The following is a 27,927-nucleotide window of genomic DNA, read 5'->3' on the forward strand; positions in this document are numbered from 1 at the left end:
AGGTCTGTTTCTTTCATGCAGCCCTTTGTGGCCTCCTGGCAGGACCTCCAACATCAAGAACTCCCTTAGCATGTAGGGTGCCGGGCGTAGTCTTTTGACTTTGTGTGCTCCTTCTGTAGGTGAGGCCAACTTTGCTTCCTGGTGAGGAGTTGAGCTTTTGGGGGAGAGGTACTTTCTCTGAGAAGCAGACTGTGAAGGAGGTGCCTGTGGTCTTGGTCTGGTTCACCCAAACATTTGGGGCCCTGCAATGTGTCACATCCAAGGAGAGTTTTGTCCTTCATACCTTCCAGAGGGTGATGATAATACTTAGCAAACATTTACTGAAAATTTGACAGTGTCAGACACTTGGACACATAGGAAAATAGAAGTACATTACTTCTGGGAGTTGGCCAGTTGGTGAAAGATACCTGCTCGGGGGGGGGGGGGGGGGGGATAGAGATGTACCTGTGAATTCTCTTCTAGGCTGACACTCTGGTGTCACTGTATGCAGAGTCCCCAGGGTCCCTGGTCTGAGCCCAGCACTCTGGTTGCCACATGGACAGATGTTTGGAGCTCCTGGGAACTGCTGTGTCCCCCACCCTTCAGTTCCTACCTCTGCCTGCTTAGCTTGAACCCTGGGGGAGCCCCCTTCTGGGGCTCAGATGGATTGACTTTGGCATCTGGGACGCTAAGTCATGGGCTTCTCTGACAGTGGGTTTAGAGGAAGTACGATTCTCTACAGAGGGGAACTCCTTCAGACAGGGCAGTGTCTTGTAAGTGTGTGGGGAGGTGCTTTGGAGCTAGACTGGCCTATTTGCCATTTGCTAGTTCTGAAACCTAGGATGAATTGTTTCATGCCAGAGCTTTGGTTTCTGCCTCTGTAAAATGATATCATTAAGATGTTCTTCATGGCTCCTGGGAGGTCCTTAGAGTGGCACATGTCTGGTGTAATTATATTTATGTTTTCCATATGGCAGTCATTCTAATTATCCTTGGAGCGTCTACCGACTCTGGCCCTCAGTGGGCTGGAGTTTGTTGAAAAGACTGTTTGGTCTTAGGTTTGTTAGCTTTTGCTAACTAGGTATTAAGTATTAAGATTTGGACTGGGTTTTTCTGGCCACTAATAAATAAAGCGGGCATGGTGGATTTTTACTGCAGAGGAAAAGCATCATATTTTCTTACTCCCCCTGGCTCTGAGGTTTTATGATCTTCTGCACAGTTCTTCAAGGTTTTTCTTCTATGTAAACACACTGACAGGAGTGGTATTTAACGGGGTGGTTTGGCTCTGGTTGGCACCGCAGGCTTGGGTCTAGGATCTGAGGCTGTTTAGTTGCCTGGTTGCTGGCATGAAGGCATCAAGGCAAGTGGCAGGCTCCCTGCTGAGGATACAGGAATGGTCATGCTGGCCTAGTGCCCAGAGTCAGGACTGGAGGCTGCAGCAGATTTCCCCCCTCCCCATCCATGTCCATGTGCCTACTCCTGGAGGCCACCGCCCTGGCTTCTCAGCTGGGTGCTCCAACTATGACTCTCTCCTGACTTCCCTCAGGGACTTGTGTACCCCTTCCCTCCTCGGCCTGCTCCATGTGTGACTGTAGCCTGGGAAGGGTTTGACCACAAACCTAGCAGCAGCCTGAGTCTCTGGTGGAGAGAAAGTAGGAAGTAGAGACAACAGACCTGCACAGTGGAGATGTGGTTTCTCTTTCCGAACCTACCATTCGCATGCAATGTGCCTTGTTGTCTGAGCTGGTCTCACTGTGTAGTTGCTGATGTAGTCCTAGGTGGCCCCAACTCACAGAGATTCCCTTGCCTCTGCCTCTCAGGTGCTGGGATTAAATTGAAGGTATGTGCCAACACTCCTCTCTCTCTGCTGCCTCCAACACTCCCCTCTCCGCACTGTCTTTCCTCCTCTTCTTCTACAGCAGGTATCCCTAGCTGGCTTGAAGCTCTTTCTATAGACCAGACTGGACTTGGACTTGCAGCTGTTCTTGTGTTTCTGAAGGGCAGGGGTTGTGGGCGTGCACTGCCACTTCTGTCACCAGGGCACGCTGCCTCTGGACTGTGGCTATCGCTGTAAAAGGGGAAACTGATGGCCGAGTACCTTCCTGTTCTGTGATGTTGAAACGCTCTTGGAAAATTGCCAGCTACATGTTTTGCTTTATATATATATATTTAACTTAGGCAATTTATGCATGTAGTACAAGACACTGAGAAGTTATAGAAGGCTGTAGAGTAAAAGAGGAAACCTCCTTCATGTACACATTTTCCACTGCGGTGTTCCCCCCTCCCCCTGGCCGCCTACTTTCCCTTTTAAGAGGCATCCACACTTCAAAATTTTAAATTAATTATATTCCATTTGTTTATTTATTTAGTGTGTGTTCACATATGGTATGGTGCGTGTGTGAGAGAGAGAGTGTGTAACTTAAGGGAATTGATTCTCTCCTTTCGATCTGTTGGTCCTGGGGATTGATTTGGTGGTAAGCACCTTTACCTATTGCTATCTCACTGCCCCCTATCTTCTCTGTCTGCTTGTTGTTTGTTTTTGAGATAGGGTTTCACTGTACAGCCTTGGTTACCCTGGAACTCCCTGTGTAGACCTGGTTGGCCTTGAACATCTCAAAGGTCTGACCGTCTCTGCCTCCCAAGTGCTGGGATAAAAGACGTGCGCCACCAAACCCTTCATTTTGTTCATTTTTAACAACTGCATGCTATTTCCTCTTTGTGCTTGTGTCATTATTAATATCAGGAGTTTTGAGTGTTGAGACAGGGGCTTGCCCTGTATGTAGCCCTGGCTGGCGTGGTACACACCATGTACGAGATATAGTTCTCCTGCTTCAACCTTCCCAGTGGGTCCATAGGTGTGCACCACCTCACATAGCTTTTTATATTTTTCAAACCAATCTCCCGCTGATGGATGTTTAGGGTGTTTCCAGTCTTTTGCCGTTCCCATCAACACTGCAGTAATTCTCCTAGCTTCCAGGAACTGACATTCATCAAAATGACCTGGAAGAGGCTCTATTGCATCAGTCCCTGATCTGTCAGGCAGCTCCAAAACATGTAGACACTCTAGGCATGGGAGCCCTTGTGGCTCTGTCTGCGTGACGGTATCCCGTTACTCTGCACATCCGTGTGTACTGGGGTATCCTGACAGTGTGTATCTTCCCCAAGGCCCATGGAAGCAGAGGTATCTGTGGAACCCCCGGCTGGACCTGTCACCGTGCTTATTTGTAGGGAGGGTGTCCGTGGAGCTCTGCTGCAGGCTGCACTCTAAGAAGAGAGTTCCTGTTCTTGCATTGTGCAATGTTCCCGGGGCCAGGGGCCTGCCCTTCTGCTTTTCCTTGCCTTTCTGCAGAGGGGCATGAGTGGGAGGGGTGCTGAAGGGTACAGGACACCTTTGGGGTTGCTCTCTGTAGCCCTGGCTGTCCGGAACTCACCCTGTAGACCAGGCTGGCCTCGAACTCACAGAGATCCACTTGCCTCTGTCTCCTGAGTGCTGGGATTAAAGGCGTGCGCCATCACTGCCCTGCATGGCACCTGTGTTTTTGAGGTGAGCATCATGTTCCCTGCGCAACACCGTGTGCCTTTTCCTCTATGCTTTCTCATTCGTCTTCCTTCTGTTCTTCCTTCTCCCCTTTCTTCTTTGGTTCTGGTAGCCTGGCTATTTCTGCCAATCACCCATCTACCATTCCTTCCCCTCTGTTCTGTGTATGGGAGATGCCCATTGTGAAACCATAGCTGCTGAGCTCAGGTGAAGGGTCAGAGAGCCTGAGTGACCCCAAAAGTCACCCTGTTTCTCCCTCTGTAAGAGGGCTGGTTGTTTATAATGTAATACACCGGGCATACAGTGATACTGCCTAAATGCTAGCAATCATTAATGTCTTTTAAATAATTTGGTGGTGTTCTCTGTAATAGACTGTAACAAACTAGCTCATACATGGTGGAAAATAAAGTTTGATTGTGAAATGTAAAAATATTTTGTCCTCATTATTAAAAAACACAGGTGAAGGCTGGTGAGATGGCTCATCCGGTTAAGGCATGTGTTAGCATGTCTGCTAATGCCACTGTGCCTGCCAACCCAAGCTTAGTCCCTGGGACATACATGATGGAAGTAGAGTATTAATGCCTCCAAGTTGTCTTCTAAGGTCTGTGTTCTCTCTCTCTCTCTCTCTCTCTCTCTCTCTCTCTCTCTCACACACACACACACACACACACAAACACGTTTTACAAAACACAGGTAATGACAAAACTCAAAAATTAAAAAGTAAAACCATAGGTAAAAATAGCCATAGATTTGAGTTCATTCAGGCTCCACAAAGCCCATCCTCTTTCAAGTGAGTGCTTGGATGGAAAGCCCACATGGGAGAGGAGCAGGCCTCACTGGTTGGTAAGGATGGATGGGAGTCTCAGCAAGTGAGCAAGCAAGTGCTTGGGTGTCCTGTCGATTGAATCACCTTTCCCCAGTGGTCCAGGAAGCAGTGTGTAGCTCTCATGTGCGGTACTAACTTTACACTGTTACTTGACAGTAATGTATAGTCTTAGGATTTTGCAGTCCCGTGCACAGGACCTGGACACCTACAGAAATTATAGCCTTCAAGTATGTAAATCTACGCACGAAGCTCATTGTGTATAAAGTTATAGATTGCTATGCGTTCAGTAATAGGGGAAAGACTGAATTAATTTTGAAGTTCTGTGATTAGGCATGCACCCTAACGCTGAGCTGCATACACCCTAACCTGAGATATACTCTCAGTTTGATCTGTTGTTGTTTTTTTCCTGAGATGATCTTAGGTGACTTCCAACCGTGCAGTTGAGGATGACCTTGAACTTTTCTCCACCTCCTGAGTGCTGAGAAGGCAGCCCTAACCACTGTGACTGGGTTCTGCGGTGTTTGAGGTGGACCTCTGAGCTCTGTGTGTGTGCTGGACAAACCCTCTACCAACTCAGCTACATGCCCAGCCTTTTGTTTGCTTGTTTGTTTTTGAAACAAGGTCTCTCCTCGTAGCCCTGGCTGTCTGGAACTCTCTATGTAGACCAGGCTGGCCTCGAACTCATAGAGATCTTCCTGCTTCTGCCTCCCAAGTGCTGGCATTGTGGTGTGCGCCACCACACCTGACCTGGCTCAGATTTTCGGTGTAACCAAGGATAATCTTGAACTTTTTATCCTCTTGTGCCCACCTCCAAATACAAGGATGACAAGCATTAGTCCCCATACCTGGTCCCAGCTGTTTTTATTTATTTGCCTGTTTGTTTGTTTGTTAGTGGTGCTGAGGGTTGGACCTAGAGCCTCACAAATGCTACACAAGCATTCTACTGTGAGACAGAATCTGTCAGGTCGTGCATGCTTTCCAGGTATCCGTAATCCTGCAACCCGCCCCCACCCTTTCCAGCATTGGAATCACAGGTGTGTGTCACAATACCTGTTTCTCTCTCTCTCTCTCTCCTTTCCTTTCCTTTTCTTCCTCCCTCCCTCCTAACCTCTCTCTTTCTCCCTCTCTCTTTTAGATTTTGACACAAGGCGTCACTATGTAGCCCAGCATAGTTGAAAATACAGGCATCTGTCACTGGTCCAGCTGTGTCTCACAAAGCCTCTATATACGTGTGTTCCTATGCGGGTCTCTGAATACACACATGCACAAATCGCTCTCATGCGCTTCACTTTGGTGGGAAGATGAAGTGGAAGCTGATTTTTTTTTCTACCTTGCCCATAGACGGCTGGTGCTTTGGGAAATTTTACTTTCTAGTTGGTATTTTCCTCCCACTAAAAAAAGGAAGGGAAATAAAAGGTTTGTGTGCCACTTTAGTCCCAAGAGGGTGGTGGGCTTGCCGGTACAGTGCAGACCTCTGCTGTAGAACCATCATCGCCGAGTGTGTTCAGGGAGAGAGTACAGGCTCTCATGGCCCTTCCTGCTGAACCGAGGCTCCTTGCCCTTGCCCTGCCCTGCCTTGCCCCTGGCAGGCTGCTCTGTGGGCTGCGCCCTGCTCGCCATCTGTTGAGGAAACAGTTGCTAAGCTGTTAGCATGCCTCCCTCCCATGTCTAATTTAGCAGGGCACCCTCCTCTCAGTAGGCCTCCGCCAGGGCTGCGGGATCTCCCTTTAATTATTGACTGGGCCAGCCACCTGATGGGACTCCTTTGCCCTCAGACAGACGGTGCTGACAAGCAGTTAAATTGCACATGGGAGGAGGGTGTGAGCAACAGCTAGGAGTGGGTGGCTTCAAAATAGAAGTGCATGAAGCGTCTAGGAAGGTAATTTTAAACGCGGATCTCCTAGAGGCCATGGTTCCGAGCGAGCCAGGCTGCAGGCAGCAGGCAGCACGGGTCAGGCAGCCTTGCCCTCCCAGAATCCCTGTCCAGCACCTTCGCATTGCTCCGCAGCTGGCATCTGCCCAGCATCCTGCTCCTCTAGGGAAGATTGGGCATCTGATGGCAAGGGTTCCGGTTCCTCCAGAGTCCGGCCTGAGACCACCTGGACAAGCTACTTCCCTTTCTCTGGGCTCAGTTCTTGACACTTCTAAGTCAGGGGAATTTGGGGGGTCTGTCACAGTCTTAGAACATTTTGAATAATAGATATGTATACTGTTGCAGCAAGAGAGTCACGAGTTCGATAAAGCCCCGAATCCAAGACCGTTAGGCAGCCGTAACTGCGAATCCTGGCTCCTGTAATCTGCGGTAACATTTAGGCTTGGTGTAATCAGTAGGCGGCGGGACAGATTCAAGCCATGGTGCCTCATCCACAAGGAAGGGCTAACAGTAAGGATTCGGGAAGGATGTTTTAATTCCTGGTAGGCGCTCATTAAGTAGTGTTGGCATTTAGGACTTGGCTTTTGAAACTGCTTTTTGTCTTAGCTGGAGGGTGTATTTCATGGAGGGAGGGAAATGGGCACGATCTTGCTTTAAGGATGCCACTTGGAATTGGCCACCCTTGCCCACATCGTTTCAATTGCAGTTGACACCCCAACAGTCAACTGTGTGTGGCATGTATGACACCCTGATCTCGGAGCCCCAGGAAACACCGCGAACTCACAGGCACTGTTGTCTGTTGCACTTTGAAAAATGACAAAGTTTAGTCTCGGTGACCTACCCAGTTGTGTCTAAGGCCACCCAGTTGTGGTCAGTGTTGAGCTAGGACTGGAGTGTCAGCTGTCAACTCTAATTCTCTGTTTTTATGACCTTTTAAAGACAGGTTTTGAGGAAATGGGGTCAGGGAACCAGTTCTGGGGCTATGGCTGGGAATGTTTGGTCCCTACGGGAAATCATGACCTTGAATTACTCAGTCCAGTAGATTTTCTCAGCTACCCTGGTGACCATCTCCATGCTGCCTGTTCTTGGCTGCCAAACCAGGTGGAGCCCCAAGGCCCACAAGTATCACATAATTCAGCACACTCTCCTTTCCTCTTAAAAAAAAAAAAGCTAAACTAAAAGAACTGTCTTCATTTTTATGTTCATAGTTCATAAAACACATGAAAACTGCACTTTGTTTGGTTTTTCAGCCAGGCTCTCACTATGTAGCTCTGGCTGTCCTGGAATTCGGGACATAGATGAGGCTGGCCTCGAACTCACAGAGTGCTGTCCCACCACACCTAGCCAAAACTGCGCTTAACGTTTTAAAAATGTGTTTATTTTTATGTGTGTGAGTTTTTTCTACATGTGTGTTTGTGCATGCCTGGTTCCGGTGGAGAGCGAAGAGGACCTTGGATTCCCTGGAGCTGGATTTCCAGATGATTGTGGGCCACCATGTTGTGCTGGGTGGCATTCCAATCCTTTACGTGAACAGCCAGTGTTTTGAACCGCTGAGCTATCTCTTCAGACACCAAACTGTACCACCAAACTGTTATTATTGTTTTGGTTTGGTTTTTTTGAGACAGGGTTTTTCTTTGTAGCCCTGGCTATCCTAGAACTCACTCTGTAGACCAGGCTGGCTTTGAACTCACAGAGATCCACCTGTTTCTGCCTCCCAAGTGCTGGCTTTAAAGGTGTTTGCCACCACCTGGCCAAAGTGTACTTTTAAATCCCATTTCTCCCCACAAACAATTCTCTTTGCTAGGAAGAGAATAGTTTGCTGCAAACACCCAGGTACGGGACCTTGGCATCCGACGAAATAGGGCAGGTAATACAAAGCTGATAAGGAGCCCCTTCTGGCTTCTCTATCTGGCCAAGTCATGCCAGGCTGGGTGAGCACCATCGTGGAACAAGTGGGAAGGTCTCATCCCTTGGAGGCCTGAATGTCATGAGCATGTAGTTTTCCACATGAGGCCTCATTTCAGGAGCGGATTCCACAGGCTTCATCCCAGGAGGAGGAGGCCCATCACTGCATCATGGGAGGGCCGCCCATGTTAGGTTCAGACTTATACCAGGGTGAGGAGGAGAGACTGGGAGGAAGTAGGATCATGGCCCCTGCAGGAGGAGCAAAGGTGGGGCTGAGGGTGTCTTTTCTTGTTATCAGGGCTCTGGGCCTCCTCTCCCATCCATTTCTGAGGGTAATCTTCCACGTGTCCCACCAGTGAAGCTTGTGACTCTCACAGAGTCGTGGGTAAGCTGGGTATCGGAGTAGTCCCAGGAAAACCCTGTAGGCCGTTGTCGCCTGGTTCCATGATCCCCTCTTTCCGTCTCGTTTCTCAGAAGTGACCTTAAATTACCTAAAACCTGGGAAATGCGCTTTTGCTTTGCCCTTTTAACGATGCTGGTTTTCCCTTGCAAGTTGGATTTAAATAACCCTTCCTTCTGTGTTGTCACCTACTTAAAGAGCAACATCATAAAAAAATCCCAACCCTAAACTTTAATTATGGGGTATGCTGAGGAGGGAGGGGCGCTTGGGGAGGAAACAATAGGGCCGGCAAGAGTGGAGTCACACTGGTGATGCTCACTAGCAGAGCTGAAGGTTTTGCCTGCTGCTGAGAAATTAAAAAGCAGAACAGCCCCTGCCCCAGCTGTGTGAGGTTCTGCTGTGGCGTTGATTCCCTTTAATTTAAGAGACCCATGGTTGTGTAATCGACAGGCCTTTCACTCTGTCTTCTTGTGTGTGTCTGGAACCATAGGCATCCCGAGGCCTTTGCTTGTGCCCCTTCCCCTCCCTTGGAACAGTTGTTATCCACGCGACTCTGTGGGTTTGTTCTCTCTCTCTCTCTCTCTCTCTCTCTCTCTCTCTCTCTCTCTCTGTGTGTGTGTGTGTGTGTGTGTGTGTGTGTGTGAACCTGTATGCAGGCATGGAGTTCAGAGGATGGCTTGTGAGGGTTGGCTCTCTCTCTCTTCACAATGTGGTTTCCCAGAATCGAAGGCTTGGCATCAAGTACCTTTCCCCACTGAGCCTTCTTGCCAGCCCCCACATGGACTTTGATGGCTGCTATGGTTCAGAGCAGGGGCCTGGGCGTGCTGGAGATCTATGAACAGTTCTTCTCTCACTAACTGTCTGACAGCAAGGGGGAAAAAGTACAGGAGGATTTGGGGGAGATAGCTCAGCTGGTAAATTGTTTGATGTTTGGGCATGAAAACCCAAGTTCCACCCCCAGCACCCACATAACAAAAAGCTGGGTGTAGCTGGGTAGTGGTGATGATGGACGCCTTTACTCCCAGCACTCAGGAAGCAAAAGCAGGTGAATCTTTGTGAGATCGAGGCCAGCCTGGTCTACAGAGTGAGTTCCAAGACAGCCAGGACTACAGAGAGAAACCCTGTCTGGAAAAACCAAGCAAACAAACAAACAAAAACAACAAGGACTTGAACTTGAGGCCGAAACTGCCACTCAGTTTTGCGCAGGAACTGGAGGTAGGGCTGCGAGCCCTGGGGTCCCAGAGGTGTGCAGAGTATGGCAGTTGAAGCCCGTGGCTTTCTGGATGTGGGAAGACAGCGCAGGTGGCAGTAATTGGGAAGCTTGAAGTCTATCCTTGTCATAAAAAGTGAAAGGGACAATTTGCGGAGAGTCACACGCCTAGCCAGTGTCCTTACTCGGACTGGACTGAAGGGCAGGAGGGCTGAGCCCTGCTGTTTCTGACTCCAGCAGAGGGAATGTTTTCCTGGAGACAGTTGAGGAACTGATATCGGCTTTCCAGAGACGTGAACTAACAGGTCTTCTCATTTACATTTAAAAGTCCTATCAAGAGGAAGAGGTTTCTGGCACTTGTGCAGTTTAAAAAAAAAAATCTTGATGGAGCCGATTTCCCTGACGGGTTGTCAGGCCAGTCTCTGCCCTGATAGCTATGCGTGAGCCATTGGGTGGTGTCACAGGTCCTCCAGGAAACTGATTTTTGGACCCTGGCCTCTGACTCAGTGTGGCCTGCTGGGTGGCTCCCTGTGCCTGGTAGGCGGCTGTGTCCCTGCCCAGCCCATAAGTAGGTGCCCCAAGTGGTCCTGCTCCCGCCCAGCAGCCCCAGTGAGAGACTGCAGGGGTGTCTCGGTGGGCACATCTGGGTAAGTGGAGCAGCTGGGGTGGTGGGTGGGTGGGGCAGACAGGTAGACTTGGGGCGGAGACCCACGTGCTCAGAGTGGGCGTCATTTGTGCACAGACCTGAGGCTTTTACCTGTTGAGCAGGGAAAGACGTGTGGGACGCTGGGCTGGCTTTTAGAAACCATGTCTTCTGGAAACTTGTGTTTCATTCACAGAGTGGACATGCAGGATGAGGAGTGGTTTATGCAGTGGCTCTACCGCTTCCTTGTCCCCCTGACCACGCCATGTCTTGTCTGCCAGGATGTATGTCTTTGTGTGACACTCTGCTTGTGTTTGGGAATTTCTGTAACTTGAAACCAGTGTGGCAGATAAGGGCAGTGAGTAACCTGGCCCAGGAGCCCTGGGTTATCAGGGTACCTGCTCCCGTGATGCCTTAGGCCTAGTTCCTGGTCTCCCTGTGACACAGACCCCTCACGAGCCTTCCTAGGTGCAAATGGGCCACCAGAGGGAGGCCTGGTCATCTTTACCAGTGTCCCTTTTAGCTTCAGAAATCCCGAAAGCAGTGTTGTCTGCTGAACTGACCCCACTCGGTAACACATGACTGCCAACTGGGTATTTTAGTCACTGAGCTCAGAGTCACAGGATGAGGCCTTAGGGGACTTTTCTTCATGTCACGCAGGCCTGGTGGGACCGAGTTCATGTCCGTCCACAGCTGGGGATTTTCCTGGAGTGGCACTGACTAGGTGCAGGTATCTGCTGCAAAGCTGGGAGTTAAGGGGGAGGCGCTTGTTGGGATTGTGTAAGCGCGGATGCACATCAGCCACAGAAGCTGTTCCTCAGGAGCCAGCTAGCTTGTCTTTTGTTAGAAGTCTAACTGGGACCTGGGGCTTGCTGAGTTGGCTAGACCGGCTGGCCAGCAAGCCCCAAGGACTCTCCTGTCTGCCTTTCTATTGCTGGGTTTACAAGCACCACCCATGTTCCTGGCTTTTCACCTGAGTGCTAGGATTGGCTTTGGGCCCTACTGCTCGCGTGTAAGGGCTTTGCTGACTGAGCTATCACTTCAGCCTTTGGAATTTTTTTCAAAGGCGGGATTGTATGGTTATGGTTAGTATGCCCTCACTTGGCCCCAGGAGCCAGAGGGACACTTTGAAAAGTGCTTCCTTCTCTGCATCCCATGGGATTGTTCCCAAGCCTTTTTTTTTAAGTGCTTCTAGAACCTTCTGAACTCTGCCCTTAGTCCCATTAGTCCATGCTCTGGCTTATAGGGACCTCATGGGCCAGTGGTCAAACTCCGTTTGCATCTTGAATCCTTTGCAGCCCAGCTCCCAGGATAGGCCTGCCTCTCCTTGAGCAATTGTATTGTGGACTAGGTTTGCCCTGGGTAAGGTCTGGAGTGGGGTGGGGGGTTTCAGGTTTGCCTTAGGGGTGGGTCTGCCTGATTTTAAATCTTTGAACTGATCACAGCCAGATTTCCTGGTATTGTCCTGTCTCTTGTCACCTCTTGTGCTCTTCAGAGTGGAGTGGAAGTGAACCCTGTTTTAGAGAGGGGCACCCAGGGGCTAGCGTGTACCAGTGATGTGTTGGCACCCACTGTACTGCTCCCCCAATGTTTGTGATTCTGTCCTAACTGGACTCTAGCCTATCAGGAGGCTAGAGTACACGGGGTGGAAGATGAGCTGAGGGGAAAACTCCGTTTAGCTGTAGAAAACCATTCACGATGGCTGAGACTTTTCAGTAAGGCAACTGTTTTGGAGACAACCACACTCTTGTAAGTGACCCCTCACTGTGCTCCTGGAAGTCAACCCAGTTCACTAAGCTGGACTTGGCCGGGATTGTTCAAGGATCAGTGTGTTCATGACTCCCTGGGAAAAGCCTCTGCAGAGAAGAAAACGAGGTAACAGTGGGATTTGCGCTCTTAACCCCGGACCAGCAATCTAATGCTGCTTTTCTTTCTGGCAGACCCAGCTCAGGACACCCTATAGGGTGGTACCCAGGTGCTTTTAGATGATGCTTAGAATTGACCTTAATTGCCTTAAGTCCTGTTAGGAAGAAGCCACTCCTTCCAGCTGTGTGGTTGTTGCTGCTTCCCTCCTCCCTGCCCCCCATTTCCCCTTAGCCTCTCCTCTTCTCCCTACTCCTCTCCCCTTTTTGCACAGCGCTGGGGCTTGAACCTATGGTCTTATGTATACAGACCTTGAATGGCTTCTTCATCTTCTTTTTAAATACTTTAATTCTTGTATATGAGTGTTTTGCCTGCACGCATGCATGTGTACCACATGCGTGCCTGATGCTGGCTATGGTCAGGAGAGGGTGTTGAATACTCTGTAACCAGAGTCACAAGCAGTTGTGAGCCACCATGTGGGTGTTGGGAATCAGACCCAGGGCCTCTATAAGTGCAATAAGTACTCTTAACCACTGAGCCACCTCTCCAGCTCCCTTGAATGGCATCTCACATAAAGTCTGAGTGTGACATCCATTTTCAGAAACCACAAATGAGGCTTGGAGAAAATAGGCCTCTGAATCCTAGCCTTCTGTAGGAAACAGGGCACAAGAAATTTAATAGCGTTTTAATTTTGGTTATTATACTTGTTCTTCCCTCCTTTCCTCCCTCCCTCCCTCCCTCCTTCCCTCCCTCCTTCCCTTTCTTCCGCCCTCCCTTGCTTTCCTCTTTCTCCTCTTTTTTCTTCTTTTTCTCTTATGGAACTAGAGTTCAAACCCAGGGCCTTAGACATGCCAGGCAAGTGTTCCAGAACTGAGCTATACCCCTAATCCTTGATTTCTTAAGGCAAGGTTTCAGCTCAGGCTGTCCTTGAACTCTTGGATTTTTCTGTGTCAGCCTCCTGAGTGTCAGATTACAGCTATGTGACCACGCCCAGTTCTTCTTGATCTTATGGAAATCTCTATGTGGCATGAGTATTTATGTCCTTTCTATGGTAAGGCTGTAAAGTGTATTTTAAAAGTGAGTAAATCTGGGCCAGCGAGATGGTTTATTGTGGCCAAGGCACTCATGCCAACCCAAACGACCTGAATTCTATCCCCAGGGGCCCATTTGGTAAGCACCAACTCCACAAAGTTGTCCTTCGGCCCTTCCCTTCAATATTTTTAAAAATGAGTAAATTGAAGGGAAAAGAAAAAATAAGTACTAGTTCTGGTGGTCTGTGTCCAAAGTGCTGAGCTACTAGTGTTGGGCTGCCTGCTTAACGACATGCTTGCCGTGAGGAGGCCAGGAGGACTGGCCAGGAGACATCCCAGTGCTTGCCTGAGAGGGAGGGCCACCTTTCTGGAAAGCCGAGCAGTTAGTACACAAACATGCCGGGCTGTCGGGGTGATAGTGTGCTTCCAGGTGGCATGGGCAGGCGTCTAGAGGTTTCCCTGAAAGAATGGGCCATGTGGGTGTGTGCTTCTTCAGTTGTAGTCATTCTTGTCCCTCCTGACCCGCTGTCCTTACCCATGGCTTGCTTGACTATTCTATTTAGGGAAACAGCTGGTTGTTCCCAAAGCAAAAGTCCCAGTGGGTCTTTTTCAGACTGACTGAATTTCCAGATATTCCAGTGGTTCTTCATCTTTGGCCAACGTCAAGGTTACCTGGTGGATCTAGTACCTATCAAGAGGCCAGGCCTACTACTGTGCCCTGCTGGCCTCTTGTGTGCCTGCTTTCTAGGTGACCCTTACATGTTCTCCCCACCATGGTGGGGTGGGGTCTTGTACGTACTAGCTCTACCACTAAGGTACGTCCATAGCCCAAGATCTTCCCTTTGGTATCAGTGTGCTGGGATGGGGGTGATGTTCCCCCCATCTTGGTGGCAGCTGTGAAGCACTGACGGGACAGTGTAGGGGGGATGCTGTGGAAAGACACAGGTCTCAGCCGCTGTCGTGTTCCATGTGACTGTGCCTGGCACGACAAAGGACACCGTGAGCACAGGTCTGCTGTTCATAGCTATCAGAGGCAGGCGAGGGTGGGCACTGCCACAGCTGGCCCCTCTTTATTTCGAACTTACTTGGTTACATTAAAATCTATTGTTTGGAAAGAGTATCTTAAGGTTCTAAACACAGCATTGTAACAACTAGAAATCTAGGGAAAGCTTGCAGGGGAACGGCTGCCCTTTGGAAGATATATGGGTGTTTAGGATGCAGAAGTGTGTGGTTTGGGATAAATGATGACCTCCACCTTCAGGAGTTAGTAAGCCCTCTAGGAAGGAGAACAGAGAGGACTGTGGGTCCTGGCCCTGGCTGCTAGGCCTGGCCCCCACATGCAGACCCCAAATTTGCTATAGGCACAGAATCACCAGGCACAGATCAGACATAGGTGGTCCCCGGGATGTGGGATTCCCTCCAAAGGGCTGGCAGGCTACAAGTGAATAATAATGGCTGACTGGTTTTGAGCCCTTCCTCAATGCCAGACTTTGTCCTAAGTTTCCACTGCAAGCTGCAGAATGGATTCAGGCCCAGCCTGTAGGTCTGTAAGAATACTTGCTGATGTTTGTCCAGCCCTTCCCATTGTGCTAAACTCCCATCATGCATTGTTCAGATAATCCTTGTTGAGTCCCACAAGGCAGATTTTAGACTTCTCTTGGTTGCTTTGGAGGCAGGGCACCAACCAAGGCTCTAAATTAGTCATTGTCCCCATAGGGAGCGGTCCTCTTCCAGTGACTGCTGTGGGAGGCTCTGACGAACACTCTGTATACATGGTCATTGTTGTGGTTGCTGTCTCTCGGGACAGACACCATGATGAAAAACAACTTGGGGAGTAAGGGGTTTATTTCAACTGACAGACTAGGGTCTGTCATTCAGGGGAGCCAGGATAAGAGCTCAAGCAGGAACATGGAGGTAGGAGCTGACGCAGAGACCATGGAGGAATACTGCTTACTGGCTTTCTTTCCCTGGCTTGCTCAGCATACCAACCTGCCCAGGGGGATGGTACCATTCATAGTAGACTGGGTCCTCCCACATCAATCAGCTGTCAAGAAAATACCTCACAGACATGCCTGTGGGCCAGTCTGAGGAATTCCTCAATTGAGATTCTCTTCCCTGGGATGTCTAGGGTTTTCAGGTTGATCAAAACTGTTACTGTTAAACTTCATTTGGTGATTTGGGGCAGAGGAATGGAGGGTCAGGTGGGTCACCATCATGTCAGCAACTGAAAAATGTCTCTGAGCGTGAGCTATGTGGGATGTCAGTTTGATGAAACTTGTGTGAATTAGGGTCTTGGTTCGGCACCAGTGTGCAGGACTGGTGTCCTAACGCAGGGTACAGACTAGGCAGGTGCAGGGGATGGCTTTGAAGTTGATTGCTTGGCCAAAGCCACCTAGTTAGAACATGACAGAGATGGAATTTGGAACCAGGTCTGCTGTTTCTGGAGCTGAGCCTAAGAGGTATTATCATATGCTCACCAGAGTGTCTTCTCAGTGAGGAAGAAGGGTGTCCTCTGGTCATGTAAAGCCACACAGACGATTGCTGTAGAGTTGTACATGACGGAGTGCCTAGTTGAAAGCCCTTCCCTGGGCAGATGCCCGTTTGTCTTTTCATGCTGCCCTCATGGGAGCATTAGCCCATCCCTGGACCTGCGTTCTCTGGCTGGCAGAGTCACCACCCAGATGTTGATTCGACTTTAATCATGGGAACACATGGCAACAGTTCCCCACGAGCCTTCCAACTTCGGATTCCCACCCGGCAAAGAATGACCTTGGGCCCAGCTGGTTTCCCCAACAAAAATCCCTATCCTCACTCTGGACGCAGTGCCAGCAGCAGAACTGTGATGCCACCACCCTGTTGTGGAGTCCTCCATAGTGTCCAGCAATTTACCACATGAGCTGATCCGAACCATTAAGTCATCAGCAAAGACAAATCTGAGTAAGACTCTTGTGGGAGAAGGGTGATGTCATCATTTTCTTCGAAAGATTATTGTGCTCACCATCTAAAGCAGAAGCTTTCTCACACACCCCACCCAGTGCGCTTTTGGTTGTCATAAAATTTGGAGGAGGGTGACTGCTGACTACAAGCCAGAGATGCGGCTTAATACCCTGCAGGGTCACAGCAGATTCCCGTCACAAGGAATGATCAATCAAGCCAGGCATCTAGGCTCACACCTTTGATCCCTAACATTTGGGATGCTGAGGCAGGAGGATTGCACCATCCTCACTGGAGCTGCAAGCTCAAAGCCCACTTAGCTCCGTCTCAACAAAGCAAAAGCCCCCCCGAAATAAGTAACTGTTGTCAGCCTTTGACCTGGTGCTGTATCATAACCATGCACCCAGATACTCTCTGTCCCATCTGCTTCTGGTTCTTTCAACTGAGCAAGCTCATGGTGGGATCATGGTGTTCTGCCTTCCACCTTTGAGGTGTAAACATGTGACTTTCATTAGCCAATGAGCTGTTAATAGGAAGTAACATGGCACTGGGATGGACTCCTAAGAGCTCCTGTAATTTGCCACAGTCCTTCCCTTGTTAGACCCCATCCGCTGAGTCTGGGGAGGTCTGAGTAGAGCCCCACACCTGCTCACAGTGGGTGCAGGTAAGAATGGCATGTGCACCCCGTTTTATCTCAACCCTGATGTCTTGGGGACGGCTGTTGAACATGGAGCCTACCTGATCCTGACTCGTGTGCACCAAGTGCCACAAGAATACAAAGCAGAGATTCGGGTTGCGAAGCTGGTTGTTACCAGCCGAGAGCGAAAGTGCCAGCCCACAGTATTGACCGTTTGCTTCTGTAGTGGAGATGCCGTGCTGGTCCCCAAGGGAAGTTCAGGGATGCCGGTGGGTTGTTTTACAAGGGAGCAAGTTATTAATGTCTCCTTTGCCTTATCAGTAGAGAGAGTCCGAGATGGGAGCCTGCCTCCGTAGGATTTGTCCTGTGTGATGACTTAGTGTGTTTAGTGCTGAACAGACACATGGTGACGGGTCACGGTTTTCTGTGCTTCTCCCTTGTGGTGCCAGGTGTTGGTGTCACCGAAGGGTCGGCGTCAGCCGTACCTGCTCCTGTCTCTTTGACATAAATAATGGATGTGTTTCTAATTGTACTTCAAACATCTAACCAGCTCCAGATAAGGCTGACTTCCAGATCTCAGGGGTGAACAGGACAGGTGCGGGCATAGCTGGTCACCTTGGCACTTTCTCCGTGCTTTCTTTTTCAGACGATAGTAGCCTCTAAACCAGATGCTCTGGGCTGGCAAGGAGGTTCAGTGGGTGGGGGTGCTGGCAGCCCTGCTGGATAACTGCATAGGGAATGGAGAAAGCCGATTCCCACAGATTGTCCTCTGACCCTCTGACCTCTGTATATATACGGCATGTGAGTATGCACACAGCGCTCATAGACATACACAGAAGCAATAAATAAATAAAATCTGCCTTAAGAGTTATTTCAAAAGACCCATCGAAAGACCTGTCGTAGGGCTGGGGAGATCCCAGCGGTTGAGAGTGCTTGCTCTTATGGCTTGGTTCCCAGCGGCCATATTGTGACTCACAACTGTCACTCCAGTTCCAGAGGATCTGATGTCTTCTTCTGGCCCCTACAGGTACTAGGCGTGCATGTAGTCACGCATATATACATGTAGGTAAACACTCATGCACATAAAAGTAATTTTTTAAAGGGTACCTTGTGTGGTCGGGGTAGCACTGTAGAGTCACTGGCTCATGGCTCCCCACCTAACTGTGTTCCTGTGTTCACGCTTCCTCCCTGACATGGCGTGTGCTGGCTGGTATGGAATGTTGAGTAAAAGATATTTTTTAATGTTAAAGTCCCTCTCCACCAACAACCCAGGACACTAGTATAGTAAGTTTGGGGACTGGAGTGCAGTGAGCTTTGTTCAGTGTGGCCTGTGCCCCTTGTTAGCTGATCTGTCTTGGGCAAATTAGCATCACTTTGAAGAGACGACTCTGACCACGTCACATCACGTAGGAGTAATACTGTTCTAACTCTTGATTGCAGTAGTGAAATTGGTATCCCTGGCAGGGGGGAGGGGGGATAAGGAGACCAGCTCAGAATGGCAGTTCCAGAGGCTTTCTTCTTGCTGGCTCTACAGGCTTGCTGGTGTGGTGACCTCCCCGCCCCATCCACCCGCCCCCCCCCCCCGCATCTGTGGCTTGTCCCGCCAGAGGCTCAGCCTTCATCTCCCATCCCCACCCTACCAGAAAACCCCAGGCTTCAATTCTTTCTGGTCTGGGTGTTGGTTCAGCTCCCCAGAGACAGTGCTTTGGGCTCTGCAGATGTCATGGAAACCCCCAGCCCTGCCCAAGTCCAGGAAGCAAGAGGGGAAAGCATTCTCACAGCCAGACAAACAGGTATTTCCTGCCAGTGCCCAGCTGTCAGAGAAGTCTGTCCCCGTGGGGATTCAGAGAGGAGCCCCACCCGTGTCAGCCACCTTCTAGGCACCCAGGATTTAGTGGAGAGCAGTGGCACCCAACAGACTCTCTGGTAGTGTTGAGGTGCCTATTCTGCTTTCTCCAGGATGGTAGCCATTAGCCCCGGGAAGTTGGGAGGATGGACACGTGTGGCTGGCCTGGCTGGATGGGCTTGTGGATGGCGGATTTAGAAGACCAGGGTGACAGAAGCGCGTAAAGTCACTCACTTTTTGTGTATTGTGTACTGTATGTTGTAGACACTTGATTTCACATGATGTTTTGGGTATGTTTGCCTAAGTAAGATACATCATTAACATTGATGAGGCTGTAGCTCAGTTGGTAGGGTGCATGTCCCGCCTCCATGAGCCTCGGAGCTCCAGTCCCCAAAGCCACATATGCTTCATGTGGCTGCACACCCCTGTAATTCCCAGCACTCTGGAGATGTAGGCAGGAGGATTGGAAGTTCACGGTCATTGCCATCTACACAGGGAGTCTGAGGCCAGTTAGGGCTTCGTGAGCTGTTGTCTCCTAAATAAATACATAATAAATAATAGCTTTTATTCCAGCTACTGGGGCAGAATAAATCCCGCAGCTGCTGTTGCCCATGTGTGAGGCAGAGCTTGTCTAGACAGTGCGGACTGGCATCGCTGTCCTGCCCCACAGAGGACGAACTAGAGTTGGGAAGGGACTGTGCCTGGGCCTGCCTCCTGGGTTAAGAAGGAGCAAGGGTCCACTATCGCAGCCATCCCTGTCACGTTTGTAGAATACTGGGAAGTCTCTCCGGGTGGAGTGGCTGGTTTAGAGAGGACTGGGGAGTTACTCAGATTTGAAGCAAATGCACTGAGAAGATAGGGCATCTGTCCTGAGGTCCTCTTGGGTCCCAGATCCCATGCAGAATGAGTGGGGAAAGCCAGTGTCTGCAGCTTCAGGCATTTAGTTATAAGCCTGTTTCCTGGACCAGTGTAAAGCCCCCCCCCGCCCCATTTTTGTCTGTGAAAGAGGCAAGCCCAGTGGGAGCCTTCTGGTCCTGCCTCCTGCAGAGCCCGAGTGGTAGTAAAACCCAGGAGTCTGGGGAAATGATGCTGCTTTAGCCTGCAGAGAGCAGGAATATCCACTACTTTCTTGGCAAGGTTATCTATGATACCGTGGGCAAATCTTTTATCTCCCCAGCTTCAGTTTTCCTTCTCTATAAAATGGGAATATTAGTGAGGCTCAGACATACCCTGAAAAGTTGTGCAGATTGTCTGGGAATGTGTAGAAGGTTTGGCCACTGGAAAAGCATGTCTAGCACGGGCAGTCACTGCGCTTAATTCAGTGCAGACAGAAGAGAACTGGGGAGAACAGATCCAAACTCTAAGGCTGAAGAGTGAGTGGCCTTAGCTTAAAGTAACTTAAACATGACCTCCCCTGCCTTGGTGTTCTTATCTGTAAAATGGGCTTGCTGAAATGACTTGAACAAGACCATGGGGCCTGGTGGGTCTAGAGCAGCGGTTCAGTCTCCAACCTTCTTTTCCCAAGTGATTTGATTGGATGATGTGGGGTCTGCTGAGCTCTGGGGTCTTCCTAGCATCCTCTGCAAGCACAGATGCTGCTCCTGACTTCCCTCTGTATGGCCCGCATGATCCAGTCCTGCAGGCACCCTCTCAGTGTCCAGACCTCAAGGTCATGCACAGCTCACGAGTGACTGTTTTCACGTCCCTCGATGCTCACAGCCAAGAGCAGGTAGCATGACCATTGTTCCTGTCGTAGAAGGGCATCCCAGAAGGTGGATGTGAGCAAGCAACTCTTGAACAAACCTTGTAGGAAGTGTTAAGAAAAAGTACTTTGGACCAGTGAGATGATGCCATGGGCAAAGGTGCTTGCCGCCAAGTCTGGTGACCCGAGTTCAATACCTGAGACCCAGTGATAGGAGGAGAGAATCGACACCTGCATGTTACCCTCTGACCCCCACACACGCGACATGCCCTCATTAATTAGATGAGTGGATTTTAAGTAGAAGGAAAAGCCCTTACTGTCAGTTTCCTTCTCTGGTTGCTTTTGCTAGAAGCAAGAAGATGGGCGGAGTCTTCAGGTTGATATTTCCCTGTGCTTTGCTCCTGCGGAAGCGTCACACAGTGCACATGGGACAGCTGCCGCCACCAAGTCACTGTGCGTCACAGATAGGGGCCAGCTTTCCCAACCTGAGGCACAGGTGAGCCTAGGGAGAGAAGGCTTACCCCTCCCAACACTGTGCCAGGAAGTAGAGGGTGCAGCTGGGCACCACTGCTGCTGAGCACTGCTGGGCAGGAGCTCAGCATTCTCCATGGTCTCTAGGGACCTACAACTGAGAAAGGCAGGGTGACAGTCAGCCTTCTGGAAACCCAGAGGCCAGGCTTCCTGCAGGACCTGAGGTAGGTGGGTGGGGGCTTCGGGTTGCCAGAACACGGCTGTGGCTTGTGGTCCTATCAACAAAGAAGCAGTGAGTTCAAGGCAGCTTGGTGAGCCACAGCTCAGGGAAAGGGGGTTCTGATGGTGTCTTAACAGTGCCACCAAAAACCAATGGAAGAGGCCACCTAATATTCCCATTCCCTGGCAAAAGTCATAGCTGTGGTCATGGCCAACATCCAGGTTTGTAGCCCGATGCCACAAAACCTGGCAGTTTGGTGTCAGGAGCTAGCAGGTGGCCAGGGTGCTGGGCTACACAGATTATAAGAAATGGGCTAGTCCAGGTGCGAGAGTTAGCCGAGAAGAGGCTAGATATAATGGGCCAAGCAGTGTTTAAAAGAATACAATTTGTGTGTTGTTATTTCGGGGCATAAGATAGCAGGCGGCCGGGGTGCCGGAGACGCAGCCCCGCCACTCCTATTACAACAGTCAGGTGATGACATTCCTCCAGGAAACCAAGGTTTCAGTGAGAATCTGCTCCTAGGAGAGAATGTGCCCATGTAGGTGGGCCTTATAGGAGAACAGAAGCCCCTGCAACATGTTGAAGAGGCTCTGTATAGTTGACATGGCCTTGTGGCATTAACTGGAGCAAGCAGAACACAGTCTCGCCCTGTCTTCTCTCTGCGGTCCCGACCACTGCCTGGGTACAGCCTTTGTTGACTGACCCTGCATGCCTGCCCATCTTCATTATACCGGGGCAGGGGCTTCTCTTAGGTGTCCATCTCTGATCCAGGGAGGAAATATATGTGTGTCTCAAACTATTCCTTCCCCAGAGGATCTTGTGGTTCCTGCTGAGGGAGCCCTAATTAGATCTAAACAACCTACAAGCCAGAGGACTTGGCTGTGCCCTTGTCACTTTCTGGCTGGAGTGATGAAGTGCCAGCTACCTGGAGTTCCCCCGAGTAGCTTAAGGTCCAGTCAAGAGATTTTGAAGGTTCACAAAAATGACTTGTGTCCAGATGCATTTTTCTCCCTTTTTCCTTTATAACTACTTATCTTAAAATGTAATTCAGATTCAGAGTGCACAGAGCGTTAATGTACAGCTGGGTACAGCCACACCTGTGGACCCTAGTGACCCACCAGAGCCCAGAAGTCTCTTTGACCATCTTCCCTTTCCCGACTCTCACAAGTGACATTAGCCTGACTCTCGGAGTCATCGTGTCCCTGCTTTGAAGTCTGATTCACCACTAAATTATATCCCTTTGGTGCTGGGACTCCCCTTGCTCATTTCTTATATCAGATATGTGGGAGTCTGGGGGGCTCAGCATTAGAAGACTCGTGCCGTTTTCTCTCATGTAGCTGCATTTGTGCGTTTTTGTTGCTATGTAGTATTCCAGTAGATGGGCACAGTTAAAAATATTTTCCACATCTTTTGTTGTTGTCTTCTTCCCCTTCCACTGTCCACCCTGTATCTCACTGAACCAGGAGCTTACCAACGGGCTAGACTGGCTGGCCAGTGAGCACCAGGGATCTGCTTGTCTCTTGTCCCTTCCAGTGCTGCCGTGCCCAGTTTTTCCATGGTCGCCGGGCTTGAACCCGGGTCCTCAAGCTTGTGTGAAGCTCATTCCCTGAGCCATGTACACAGCCACAGGTGTGGCTCCAGGTCTGTCATTTTCCTGCCAATGAGTGATTGGTTTGTTTAGTTCTAAGCTGCTACCCAGAATGCCACTGTGATCACTATCAGACATGTCCTGGTGAATGTGTGTGTCTACCTGTGTGTCTGTGTGTCTGTGTGTGAGAGAGATGTGGGCCTTTGCACACACACACTATCGGAGGCTGCTAGCAACAGGTTTACTTCCTCTTGTTCCAGTTCACATCAGTCTCGTACACACCAGGGAAAAGATCACTGTTTAATGAAGACCTGGCAGGTCCCCAGGGGATCTTTGCCCACTGTCCCATCTCTCCTCTGAGCTCCTTGGAGGGCACACTGGCTTTTCAGACGTTCAAGATGTTGAGGTGCCTAAGCACGTGTGCTGCCCGTCTGTGTCAGCAGGTGGAGCATGAACAAGGGACCCGAGAGCGGCAGAGATGGAGAAGAGGGGCTTTGGGCAATGGGGGCCCAGCTGGTCCATCATAGCGCAGTGCTAACCTGAGTGAGTGGCTTTTTAAGCCCTGCCTGCTCCAACATGGCGTCTGTCTCAGTGTTTCTTCCCGAATGGCTCTGGAGGCCTTCCAGGGCACGGGGTCAGGGGGGCCAAGGCTTCTAGCCACAGCTTTTGGGGCAGCTCAACTCTTAGTGTGTTTTCATAATGAAAGCAGAAAGGTCCCATTGTGGCTGTCAGTCTCTGTCATAAAGCGCTTTTTGTTTGCTAGCAAAATTCCAAGTTGCAAAACCAAGCCAGCTCAGCAGACATAATACCCGTGCACGGTCATTGCCCCTTACAGCACCAAGCAGGGTGCTGCCAGCAAGAGTTAGCCTGTGCTTATTGGGCACCCCAAGGATTCCCTAAGTTCACAGATCACTCGCAGGAACAGAGAAACTACCTCAAGCCATGTTCATTGCCCTGGAATTAGGATTTGATAAAAATGTTAGGATTCCTTTGCCCCGATTGTCAGAAATAAATCTTAGTACCACTGAGGAAAGCAAGGAGTTGGTTTCCTAGGAAACAGGGAGTTTGGAGGTCAGTAGTCCCTGGCTTCCATGCTGCCCCTCCTGTCTCTTATGTTACCATCCTCCGCACAGGGCTACATGCTCTCAAAGTAGCTGCTGCTTTTTAGGTTATATGTCTGTATTCCAGGTGTAATGTCGCTTTTTCCTGCCTGTTACCCATCCTATGAGAAAAAACAACTTCCTAGAAGCAGCTCCCATTTCACAGGCTGCATGGGGCCTCGGAAGCTTGAGCACATTGTTAACCTGAGCAAAATCAGGTCTCTCCAGAGGTAAAGAAGTAGGGAGGGTAGACAGAGGAAGGCCAGCTAAGAACAGAGTGCCCTGATTTATCGGGGAACCTTTGTTTCACATTAGATAACATTTCTTCAGTAATGGAGAGTTATGTCAGTAATAACCAAAATGTATTTTAAAATAATTTAAAGTAGTTCGAGAAGGCACATAGACCCACCTCCCACCCCTCCTGTAATGTCCCCTCATGGCTGGAAGTCTGCCATCCAGTCCCTGTTGAAGTGTGATTTATCCTGTTGTTTTGATCCCAGACAATTATACCCCCTCCAGTTTTTTTTTAAAATAAATTTTTAGTAGTGCTGGGGATTGAACTTGGGACTTCACATGTGCTAGACAAGTACTTTACCACCGAGAAACATGCTCAAACCAAAATTACATGCCTTCCCCGCCACTCTGTGGCAAGGTCTTGTTATATAGCCCAGGCTGGCCTGGAACTAACTCACAGTCCTTCCACGTCAGCCTCCTGAGTGTTGGGATACCTGCGTGTGCTGCCATGCTGGGCTGAGATGATGTTTTCTGAACCTGTGCCAGCTGCACAGCTCTCCCTACATCTGTCATCGCTGCCTCTGTGCTCTTCCTGTGGGCACAACGGGTCTTCTCGCCTTCAAATGCTGTGCTTGGTTGGGGCAGGTTACCAAATAGACTGGACCGTTGGGGGTCGGATCTTGGGGAAAAGAATATCACGTTCCCCTGGGTTAGTGAAGACTGGACCGTTGGGGGTCGGATTTTGGGGAAAAGAATGACACGTTCCCCTGAGTTAGTGACAGCCTCTGATCAGACTTTCCATCTCTCAGGTCTCCATGGACCTGCTATGTAAGAGAGTTTGTAACACCCACCTGCCTACCCTCCCCCCCCACCACTCATCCACCCTTCCCCTAACATGTTCACCCTTCCACCCACTCCTCAAGAAGGGTAGGGAGTTTCCAGCATTCCTTAATCATAATAATGAACAACCGGTTCCCATGGCTGACTTGTTTCTGCTTTTTCCATCTCTACTCAGAGTAACTTCCTCCTTAATTCCCCTGTCTGGTACAGAGTCCCACTTCATTAAGGGACCTGTCACACCCAGGCTAAACTCAAAAGAGTTAGGAAAGGTAGCTGTGTGTCTTTGGGCAGGATGCCTGGTCTCGCTGTTTCCTCCCCTACACCCAAGAGTAGTCGTGATTGCAATGCAGTCGGCCTAAAACTCAGCATCACCACTACCATTGCCGAGTGGGGCACCTGGGGCGCCAGCAGTGAAGGACTGGCCATCAGACACCAAGAGGGTAGCTTTTGACACAGGGTTTGAGTCTTGTCTCCACTCCTGAAAGCTGTGAGCCTTAGAAGCTCTTCATTCACTCCAGCCTCAGTTTCCCCAACTGGGACTAGGATGGTGATACTGGGCCCCACAGGGCTTACTCTGTCCGCCAGTGGGGTGCTTTGCAGGGGGAGAAGGCAGCGAGCTGCAGTGGCCTCCAGCCCTTGGTGTCTGGCTACCTCACTTTAACACAGCGCACCCTAGAGGTGGCTTGCTCTGCTCCTACCTTCCACAGGCACCGTCCCATGGTCCACACATGCGTTCCTCGTGGCCCTTCTCTCTAGCTCGCTGAAAGGAAATGCCCCTCCTACTGAAACTTACAGTAAGAAGTTGAGGTCACACCCTGGATGCGTTCCTAGACTCAAGTGGTCCTTGTGTATTCTGTGGCTAACATGCCTTTCCAGGGGGAAACATAAACAACCCGACCTCCCAAGGTCCCAATGACAAACCAAGGCACCATCCCATCAGAGTTCACTCTGGGGACCAGTGAGTTTATTGAACTTCCCTACAGACTGTAGGTGAAAGGTGATTTAGAGTGTGTGTGGCTGTGCCTCCCTCTGCAAGCAGCATCGGATAAGTCTTTACCCAGCAGGAATGAGGGCTTGCCTATAGCCACATAGACGGTGTGCCCCCACACCCCAGTCTTCCGTGGTCTATATACTCTAGCCCCTCCCCCAGGCCACATGGAGTTAGGGCAGAGCTATGAAGGAAGCGGCTGGGTACTCAGGTGAGGTCCATGACCCTCCCATCAGTCAAGTCCAGCTGGGACCATCTTTTTGCAAGGAACACCACTGAACTCTATGGTTCAGATGGTGGTTGCTTGGCTCCAAGGGCAGTCACTGGACTGATAGCCAACCTCAGCAGGTGACAGCCTCTGCAGATGGCTCACACACCTGGCAGAGGGAACGATCTCCTTCCCCGCCCTGGACATGAACTTGAGAAAGCTCTGATTTCTGTTCTTCACTTTCCCCTTCTCCTTCCTCTTTCTTTGGAGACAGGATCTCACTGTGTAACCCAGGCTGGCCTGGAACTTAGAATCTCTCTGCCTCGGCCTCCTGAATGCTGAGATGACAGGTATGTGGCCCAGGCCTGGCATGAGCTACTGTTTTGAAAAGGTCTAGGACTCTCCTAGCCTTGCCTGCCTCTTGCCTGCATTGCTTTTTGTTGGCTAAATAAATACATGAGCCACTAACAAATCCACAGGCCCCAAAGCCCCTTTGCCTCTGCTGCTTTTCCCTGCCCAGCGGGCATCACAATGCAGCTTTGTTCTGTCCCGTTGTCCGAAAAAACATCTCTCGCCTCTTGGCTCCCCCCAAGCAGGGAGGCCATTGCAGTTTCCAGGCCCCGTGGTTGCAGCTCCTGTGCTTTCTTTCCCCAAGAGAGGAGCCCTGTCTGGCACTGGAGGGTGCTACTTGCACCTCCTGGTCACCAACCTCTTAATGGGTAGTAGAAGGAGCCAGCAAACCCTGCCCACAGAAGGGTGCACACTGCTGGCTGACTGCAAGAGAAACCGCTGGCTGACTGCAAGAGCTTTGGGAAGGCAGTGTCCAGTCTGCCTTCCCTTCTAGTCAGGTCTTCCTGATGTCCCTGGGAAGAGGGAACAGGCTGTCAGGGTGGCCCCTAACCATCTTCCTGGGGCAGGTTCTGAGTTGGTGTGTGAAATGGGATTTCTAAAGCCCTGATGGCTGACAGCCTGGGGTGTTGTTTTAGATGGTGGTTCTGTTTTCTTCTCCTGAAGTGCTCAGCTGGAACCCGTACCTCACTCGCCTCGGGCAAATGCTCTGCAACTGAACGGTGTCCCCAAGCCTTCCCCCCACTTTTATTTTGAGATAGGGTCTCATTAAGTTACCTAGGATGGCTTTGAACACTCAATCCTCCCTTGCCTCGAGCCTGGTGAGTAACTGGGTTTAGAGATCGTAGCTGGAGTTTGACTCTGTCTGGTTCAGTATCCCACCTTCTCTGTGGCTTCGGGGGTGTTTATTTTCCTTGCTACAGAGCACAGCTTCATGGTTGTGCTGTGCACAAGCCCTAGTACCTGAGCTGAGCAGGTGTCCAGGAAATGTGGCCTGGAAGAGTGGATGTTGGTTGCGGCTTCGAGTTGGGCAGTCATCTGCCTCTGATCTGAGCCCTCAGTGAGGCGCAGAGGACCTCATTTGCATTTGAGATCCATTCTGGTGAAAAGTGTGTGGTAGGCCAGAGCGGGAACACAGGCCTGGTTTGGGGCTGTGAACATGATCCTGGGAACACTGGCTTACCTAAAAATAACCCATTCTGAGGCTCCAGCCCCCTCCCCCAGCCCTGCCTCTCAGCTGCCTTTTGCAGTGAACCCATCCAACCAGCATCCATGTGGCAGCTGGAATGTGGCTGTGTTTGGAAATAAACAAATTGGCCCCTCTCCTCGCCTGGGACTTTCCTTTATCAGGAGACAGCTTCAGAAAGAAGCTGAGCTGTGTCTGCCCTGCAGCCTACGTGTGCTCTGGGGGAGGGGTGGAGGTGGGGACTTTGAAAGCTCTTCGAGTTGGGAAAAGGCTTGAGATCAACCGATCTGAGGGGTGAGGTGTGCAGAGGTTTGGTCTCTTCCCCAGAGGCTGCCGCGGGGGAAAGGAAGCCTTTTT

At 50.4% G+C, this 27,927-nt stretch overlaps 1 protein-coding gene across 9 annotated transcripts in view; it reads left to right on the top strand.

The window, feature by feature from the left end:
* Positions 1-27,927, top strand: part of Ksr1 (kinase suppressor of ras 1) — a 130,327-nt gene that overhangs the window by 21,863 nt on the left and 80,537 nt on the right. For 2 of the 9 annotated variants that reach the window (XM_041664135.1, XM_041664134.1), the window contains exon 1: positions 10,306-10,378. The exons of 6 other annotated variants lie outside the window; for them this stretch is intronic. The gene's annotated coding sequence lies outside the window, so the exon portion shown is untranslated. Of the gene's footprint in view, positions 1-10,305; positions 10,379-27,927 lie in introns of those variants that run through there. One more of the 9 variants, XM_041664136.1, reaches the window with a different exon arrangement.

Source organism: Microtus oregoni, unplaced genomic scaffold (genome assembly GCF_018167655.1).
Source record: "Microtus oregoni isolate MIOR12 unplaced genomic scaffold, Mior012 000015F_ref0000493, whole genome shotgun sequence".
Classification (NCBI taxonomy): Eukaryota; Metazoa; Chordata; class Mammalia; order Rodentia; family Cricetidae; genus Microtus; species Microtus oregoni.